The 8,757-nt window shown below is 34.6% G+C and overlaps 1 long non-coding RNA gene across 1 annotated transcript in view; it reads right to left on the reverse strand.

The window, feature by feature from the left end:
- LOC143694367 (uncharacterized) overlaps nt 1-5,457 on the reverse strand; it is a 144,660-nt gene extending 139,203 nt beyond the window's left edge. The window contains exon 1 of the long non-coding RNA XR_013182824.1: nt 5,310-5,457. This is a non-coding gene — a long non-coding RNA (uncharacterized LOC143694367). The remainder of the gene's footprint in view (nt 1-5,309) is intronic.
- Between the last annotated feature and the right edge of the window lie 3,300 nt (nt 5,458-8,757).

Consider the following 8,757-nt stretch of genomic DNA (forward strand, 5'->3'; position numbering starts at 1 on the left):
GTACATAATTTGTGAGTGTATAAAACTTCTATTGCCAAATGACAGTTGCTGATTTATGGTGTGTCATCTGCTATACAGTTCATAATGTATATGTTTGAAGTAAATTCTCTTTTTAAATGCATGTCATGGTGAATTTGCATGTAAGTGAATTTCAAAGGATTTTTAACTATTTTAAATGTCGTAATAATGTGTGTTTATTTATCTTTACTTATTCAGTAACATATTTATTAAGTTTAGATCTATAGGTCTCCAAACTACAAAATTCCACAGGGCTCCAGGTAGGCATATGCCTTTGAAATCGCTTACAAATATTTTTACCCTGTAATTTGAATGTATTGAAAAAACCTGATTTGAAGGCAGTCCTGACCTTTTTTTTTATTTTTTTTATTTACAAAGAAATAGAAGTAATGCCTCTGAAATGGATGGATAGCTAATTCTTGAGACTCTTGAGTTATACAGTAAGGAAAACATAGAAAAAGACAGAAAATACCACAGGCAGATTGTTCATAGAAGTAAAAACTAGTGACCCATCAAAATCTCTGAACCGTATCTTTCTTTTTATTACAGATGTGACAGTTGCAATTCATTTCAGTTCAAGTTGAATCTCTGAAATCTGGTCCTCTAGAGCTGAGAAAAAAATATAGGGTTAATGTAATGGTTATTTATGAAGTTTCATCTGCTGTACACTTCATAATGCATATGTTACATCTAAATATTCTCTTTCAAAAAACATGTCATGGTGACATGTCAAGGCTTTTGGGGCCAGTGATGTTTAACATCTTGATCAATGTTCTGCATGAGGGAATCCAGCGCAGCCTTAACGAGTTCACGGACAGCCCTGAATTGGGTGGGAGTGTTGGTCTGCTGAAGGGTAGGATGGCTCCGCAGAGGGATCTCTACAGGCAGCATTGATGGGCTGAGGCCAATTGTAAGGGGTTCAACAGGGCCAAGTGCCAGGTCCTGCACTTGGCTCACAGCAATCCCAGGCAGCACTACTGGGAAAAGTGGCTGGAAAGCTGCCTGTGGAAAAGGACCTGGGAGTGGTGATTAAAAGCAGCTGGACGTGATCCAGTGTGTGCCCAGGTGCCCAAGAATGTCAACAGCATCCTGGCCTGTATCAGCAATGGTGTGACCAGCAGGGGCAGGGCAGTGACTGTCCCTCTGCACTTGGCACTGGTGAGGCCACACCTCGAATCCTCTGTCCAGTTCTGAGCAACGGAGTTGGTGAAAGCTCTGGAGAAAAAGTCTAATGAGGAACAGCTGAGGGAGCTGGGGTTATTTAGCCTGGAGAAGAGAATGCTCAGGGGAGACTTTATCCCTGTTTCCTACTGCCTGAAAGCAGGTTGTAGCAAGATGCAGGTTGGTCTCTTCTCCCAGGCAGCTAGCAATAGGACAAGAAGAAATGGCCTTAAGCTGTGTCAGGGGAAGTTCAGACTGGACATAATGAAAAATTTATTCGCTGAAGGAGTAGTTAAGCATTGGAACAGGGGTGTCCAGGGAAGTGGTGGAGTTACCATCCCTGGAAAAGTTGAGGGAATGGCTGGATATAGCATTTAGCACTGTGTTTTAGTTTGACATGATGGTTTTTGGTCAAAGGTTGGGCTTGGTGATCTTGGAGATGTCTGCCAGCCTTAATTATTATATGACTCTAAATGCATTTTATTGTGAATTAAGAGAAGGATACATTTTTTTCTAGGAAACCAATCATCTACGTTTTTTAGAAAATATTTGAAAATTATTTTCCATTAAGTATTTTATATCTATTTATCTCTATTTTATATATTTTTATGCTCAATAAAAGACTGCCTGTAGTAACTACCAAGAAGAAGAGTTCTTAAAAGCCTGGTTAAAAATCTTTCTTTTTGATATATTTTTGTTTCTGTTTGAATATATGAGAAATTAGAGTTCACAAAAGGGTTACAAAATCAAAATTTCACAAGACACATTGCTTTTATGAGGCCAAATTCTCCAACTGATTGTAGCGTTTTTAGGTCCAGCTCAAACTCAGAAGGAATAACAGAGCAATATTTGCCCCTAAAATTCTTTTGTTATCTCTCTTATGTTAGTACACCAAGTTGCAAACACATTTCTGAAATTTGACCATTATGTTAAAAAGTTTGGGTGACACAGAGAGAATATATACTATAAATTGTACCAGAACAGATACTTCAGAACATGATGAGCACAGAAAAAGAAAACATGGACCATAACTGGAATAAAACATTTCAGAGCTGGGTCCAGTCACAGGGGTAAATATTTTCATGGGAGTGCAGAACAGCCCGGGTGGAAATTACCAAGTTATTGTCAAACTGTCATCAAGCTTCAGCAGAATGTTTTGACCTTTCAGAAGATCAGAATAAAATCTTTCACAACACACAGCTAAGAGACGTCATTCCTGTGGGTGAAGTATTTCCCACAACATGAGAGTGAGCTGTTAACAATAACAAAACAAAAGGAAAACCATTCTTGGAGTCCACAGATACAGGAAATCAGAGGAGTCAGAGCACCAGTAATAGTGGTCAATTCGTATTACCAGAACTGAGGACTCAGAAGTTTTCATGGCCCCAGATACTCAGGTTACCAAAAAAAAAAGAGGTGCAACCAGACACAAACGTTTTTCTCTGCATTTCATGGAGCACAAAGTTCAGTTCTCACTCCAATTTCATTGAATGCTAAAAGCAAGACAGGGAAGCAAATCATACTGATGAATAAAAATTGAAAAAACAGAGTCAAATGCTGAAATAAGTACCCCTTGGTTAAAATATACCCAGTCTTACATTAGATATATTTTAAATAATCTCTGACACAATTGTTCTTTGATCTTTTGTCTATCCAAACACATTCATTTCAATACAATCATAGAATTAATTTATTGAAGTTTGCTTTAACATTCTAAAAACGTATTTCCACTCTGCAACATCAATGTAAGTCTGGATTAATTGCCTGTGAAATCATTGTATACCTCTGGAGTGAACTGCTCTATGAGATTGACATGACACTGAAAGAACTATAGATATAATTTTGTCTATTATGTCCTTCTTTCCACATAGACATGAATCCATTTAATTTGGAAATTTTTATACTCTATTAAAAAGAGTCAGTGCTTCTGAGCTGTGAGTAGGATTAAAAAGGTAACAGCATTGAGCAGATCTCTTTTCTTTACCAGTTTTAATTTGCAAAAATGCCAATTTTGATGTCATTATCAAAGGAAGCAATTTTGCTCATTTGTTCACTAAATCATATTTACACTGAGAAATGTATTACTCCATTAGTGAATTGCTTTGCAAATACTCATGTGCATTTATATAAAGAAAGCGACAGCTGTTCTTGATAATTTACCAATTTGCAGAACATTCCTTGACTCTCCAAAATGTATGTCACAGCTGAATAAAATATTGCAAAATATTTTTTCAGACATGACCTCCAGAGATGGTTCTCTTTGTATGACTTGTTAACAGTTAGAGATCATAAGAGAGATGGTATCAACCCAACATTTTTTCTTTTCTTTCTTTTCTTTGTGAGGCATCACTAAAAATATAATAGGCTCTAGGGACCCAGGACCTAAGATAAATATTTTTCTTAAGGTACCACAATCAAGTCAAAAAATTCCCAGACAATGACCATGTCATACACAATAGCAAAGATATCTATTTTAAAAGAGGTTTGAAAATGCTGAGCACTGGACTAAGCTGAGACAATAGACAGGTAAGAATAGTACTTGATCTATTACTTTGGTACAATACAAACTCAGTACTAACCATGTATCAATATTTATGTTTTGGCTGTTTGGAAATTTTGGATCAAAGTCTTGCATGAATATTAAAGGCTTATCTCATGCTAATTTTAGTGAGACCAGTTCTCTCAAATCACCACACCTGACAAATTCATTATATGAACACAAAACATTCACAGGCTAAAGAATGAAATTAAATGGATGCAAAATTTGAATTAGTTTTAGACTCAATATCTTACAGAAAGTAATTATTCTCTCAGAAGAACAAACATGGAAGTGAGGTACATAAGAATAGAATTTGGTCCTCCTTTTTTAAGGTGGCTTGCTTCTTTAAAATGATGGTGGATGGCAATTGTAGGCCAGTGAGTTTGCCTAACGTATTTTTTAAAACAATGCAAAAATAAACATTTCATTAGGGAAAAATTCCTACTAAAATCAGGATACAGAAGTCAAGTATTTTTCTATTTGACCAAAATGACAATATGTGTTGTTATTAACAATAAAAATTAATCATCAGCATCTACATTTTCATATTGAAAGATTTTATTTGGGGATCTTTTGTGCTATGGAATGGCAATTAATTCTGTTTCATAGTTGAGATAGATAGGAAGACAGTTTCTCCATATCATTCCTGACACATTGGATGTGAAAGACACGGGGAAGGAAGAAAAGCAGCACCAATGAGGAAGATGTAACTGTGATCTGGCTACCCTACACCATCATAATACTTTGGAACCTACCAGTTATACACTAATGTTATTTAAAACACTAACCTTGATATTTATATTATCAAGACTGTGTAGAGCTTCAGCTAAATGTAAAATATGGAATGTGTCGAGGTAAATCTGAATTTCATCTCCATTCTTCTTGCAGTTAGTAGAACAAAAATGTAATAAAGCAAAATAATGGTTTCTGCATTTCATTAACAAAGCTTGAGTCCTTCAGGTTGTTTCACCCCTTCTTCATCTTTATTAATGTGTTCTATTTTAGTACTGATGCTGTTTTATTTTCTGTATGTGCCAAGCCACTATACTGTAGAGCATTGTCTCACACTTCATTAATAGGTCTGAAATCTTACAAAATGAAATAATAAAAGAAATTTAGAGAATGAAACCTTTTTAATATATGTACATCCATTTTTGCTAGAGTGTTCTCATTCTAGAGAACTTTTCTGCTTCAAGAGAAATTAATAATAGTGCATTGCTATGGAAACCTTTTAGTCTTCATATTTTCTTTGCTATTTCATTACCATTTACATTATGTTTTCTATGGCTTGTAAGTTCACGTGCATGCCTTGCTTTTACCTTAACTTCTGATTTTAACTTTTTTAGTACTGTAATAAATTTATCCTAAAATAATAAATATCTTGTAACCATAATGTTTGTTATTTTTATACCTAAATAAATTCAAAGGAGAAAAAATTATTTTATATTTTTGCTCATCATAAGTTATTTTCAAATGCGTGTGATGTATTTTCAATGCAAAATGAATGATTAAATGTAATTATCAGACCACTAGGGAGAAAAAAAGTAATCTGTTCCATTTTACTTATATTTTTTAAGCAAGGAAAACTTACCAGCAACCATCTTTCAAGCTTTGCTCTTCCCCCAGGCTTGAAATGAATATAAATAGCTGTCATAAACTATGCCAACAAACCACTGAAGGAATACAAACTGCAAAAGTGAGGCCGTTTTACTGTACTGCTGTGCCCACTGCATCAAGCACAGCACAAGCTCTGCCTTCCCATAGTGTGTATGTGCATGCACTCACACGTCTGTAATGTGCACAGCTGCACTATAAAGCATCTTTGCTTGCTGTAGATGATGAGGCATGTACAAGTTTCTATTCATCTTGAAACAAATATATATTTAAAAGTGTATATTTAAGGTTCAGAGGAGACAATAGAATAGGAGAAATTATGCAGGGAGTTGATAATTGCAGTAGACTTAGGATGGTCTCAGATGGAAGACAAATTCATGAGGGATTTTTTTCTTGTGTTACCACAAACTATTTCTAAAAAACATATATATTTAAATTGATATATATAAATTTTTGTTGCATACATAGATGTGCTTAAACTATTCTTCTAATACATGGTTAAATCTATATACAAATGCAAAATGGAAACTGAGCCATCAGATACGTATCTGTTGCAATATAAAAGCTATTCTCTCAAAGATGAAAATTAGAAATAAATTCTGCACTATATTTATTATGAAATATATGACAAACATTTGAGAAAATTCTGTGTCATTCAAGATTCTATTAGCTCTTCAAACTCTGGAGTGCTCTGCAGTGATGTGCAGAAATAACTGAAGTACTCTCTACAGCAGAAACAGTATAACCAGGCTAATGCTGGCCTCTGCCTGCAATGCTGACAAGTATAAAATGGGAAAATCTGAAATATTACCATTGAAAGAAGGTTCTTCTGGAACAAGTTCTCATCCTGACGATGAAAATCTCACTAGCTCTACTTCAGAAAAAATACAAAAATCATCCAAAATTCAGTTTAAAGTACTCTTGCTTAAATTGATTCTATTGGTTAAAGACAAAAGGAAAGTCAGATGAACCAGTATTGACAGAGCTTTTCAGGTGGCAGTGCAAAGGAGAAGCAGGGACAAATGGATCTTTGGTAGTAGTATCTTCAGAAGCTAGTTGTCTGCTAAATGAATACCTTTCCATAGCTGTTAGTCTTTTCAACTGGGGCAACTTTGATTTTAGTACCTAAATAGCTCAATATCAAGTACACACCTGAGTTGGTTTTGAGAAAGCTATCTCATGTAATGAGCACTTTTGGAGCTGTCCTGATCTGCCATTTAATGGCAGGATCCATGGCTATGCTAGCCAAATAGCCACCCCTGAAACCATCTGACTATTCTTTTCTTCTTGCTACACACCTCTTTTGCATTTACTTTTAACTTACCTGTGTCCTGAGAGACACTTGTTGTGGATGTCCAGTTATTCTTCCACGTGTAGCTGGATTTCCTCTTTTTATCTTAACTAAGTAGCACTGCTAATCAATGTCAAACAATGCTCCTATGTTAAGATCATGATCACAGTATCACAAAATTATTTTCCCAGGTACTTCAAGAAATCATTTTGAACATTCTTAAGCCTTGGCTTAACCCATGACTCTGAGACATCTTTCTGCAGAGCAGTTTCAGCACAAAAGTGTTTCTGCAAATGTTGACATGAAGAAGATCAAACACCAAGATTTATGTAATTGTAGGTTTGAGTAGCAGCTCTAAAGCAGCTTTGGAGACTTTGGGATTTAAGGAAAGTAAAGAGAGAGGTGCGTACATCTCTTTGGAGCCCCTTATCGGAGAGTTTAAAATGCCAAGCTGTGAAAGTAGTTTTAAAAATGGCATTTACAAACCTGAAACTTGTAATTATACAATTAGCTCACCTATGGACCACTCCATGTGAAAGAATTGGCCAGATAAAGCATACATGTAAGGGTAAATAAGTCGTTTTGATTAGCAGAATAGAATTCTACCAATATATAGGAGGAAACTGTTCAAGAAATAGAATCTCAATAAAATGTTTTCTTCCTAAATCCCACATTTTTAAAATTTCTGTAAAAAAAATTTTAAAGTCACAATTTTCATTTCATAATAAATTTCTAGGTAAAAATTCATATTTGAAATTGAGTCTGAAATGTTATTTTTTTTAAATGTTGACATATTTAAACATTTGATCTCTTAATTTCATTGTTTTCTAAAAAATCAAAGTCAACAATTTTCAAAAGAAAGTATTTATTTCTACAATAAGATTATACAATAAGTGTTAAATTCTTTTTCTCCAGAATAGATTTTTAGAGCACTTGGGTAACTACTATGAAGTAGCAAACAACTGACATTGCTTTCATGTATTTTCTACCCATGGTAGTTCTTCGTAAAGTTATAACATTGCAGCTTTCATAATGATGTTTTTTTGCTTGGAATGTTAAGATGAGAAGAATTTTTTGTGAACATAACTCTAGCAGTCTCATTATAGAGTTCTGAAATCATTACCTTTATTGCTGCCTAAAGATATAATGCATCACTTACAATAGAAGCCAGCAGTGGCATTTGTCTTCCATCACTTCCAGGACTGACTTCATTTTTTGTATTAATTTATGTACTACCTGTCTTGGATCTAAAAGGATTAAAGCATAATGGCAAAAAGGTGCAGCACATGCTATAAAATGGCATACTTTCGGGGTAGATATTAAATGTTTAGGTATAAGAAATGCAATACACTGAAATGTTATTTTCATCACAGAGCAGTAGGTGGTATCTGGGACATCACATTTTTATATTGCTTTATTTATATGGTTTCAAACATGGCAATGAGTAGAAAAAATTAATGGGATTTTTTAAGTGATGTGAGATCACCCTCCACAGGAAATACCATAGAATGCAGAATTCCTTTCTATCCTGCAGGTTCAATGTAATTCCCCTGTGTGCTGCTAAAATTTTCCAAATATTCCACAACAATCTCTTGTGGATGCATCCTGTTCAGTCTCTTCATGTTTACCCATCTTTTAAAAGCTAACACCCCTTTCAAACACAGAGAATTGAGACTGAGGACATTCTCCATATTTCACAATTTTTGGTCACAGCTTTAACCAATTCAGCCTGCAATGATATGTCTTACAGAGAATAATCTTGTTTGGAAAATTGCTGCTCTATTCCCTCTTCTTTTCCTTTTCTTTTCCTTTTTTTTCTTTTTTTTTCCTTTTTTTTTTCTTTCCTTCTTTTCTCATTTTTATTTTATCTCATCCTTTCCTTTCCTTTCCTTTCCTTTCCTTTCCTTTCCTTTCCTTTCCTTTCCTTTCCTTTCCTTTCCTTTCCTTTCCTTTCCTTTCCTTCCCTTTCTCTTTCCTTTGTCTACCTGTTTTGTTTTTAAGTCACTTAATTTAAAAATTCAATAATATATATTTTCTTGAATCATAACAGGACTGATCCACAACGGCTTGTCTTTTCTTTTGAGTAAACTTAGGTAGAAAGTAATTAACAAACATGCATTAAAATTCTTAAATA

The sequence above is a fragment of the Agelaius phoeniceus genome, chromosome 6 (genome assembly GCF_051311805.1).
Source record: "Agelaius phoeniceus isolate bAgePho1 chromosome 6, bAgePho1.hap1, whole genome shotgun sequence".
NCBI classification, from domain to species: domain Eukaryota; kingdom Metazoa; phylum Chordata; class Aves; order Passeriformes; family Icteridae; genus Agelaius; species Agelaius phoeniceus.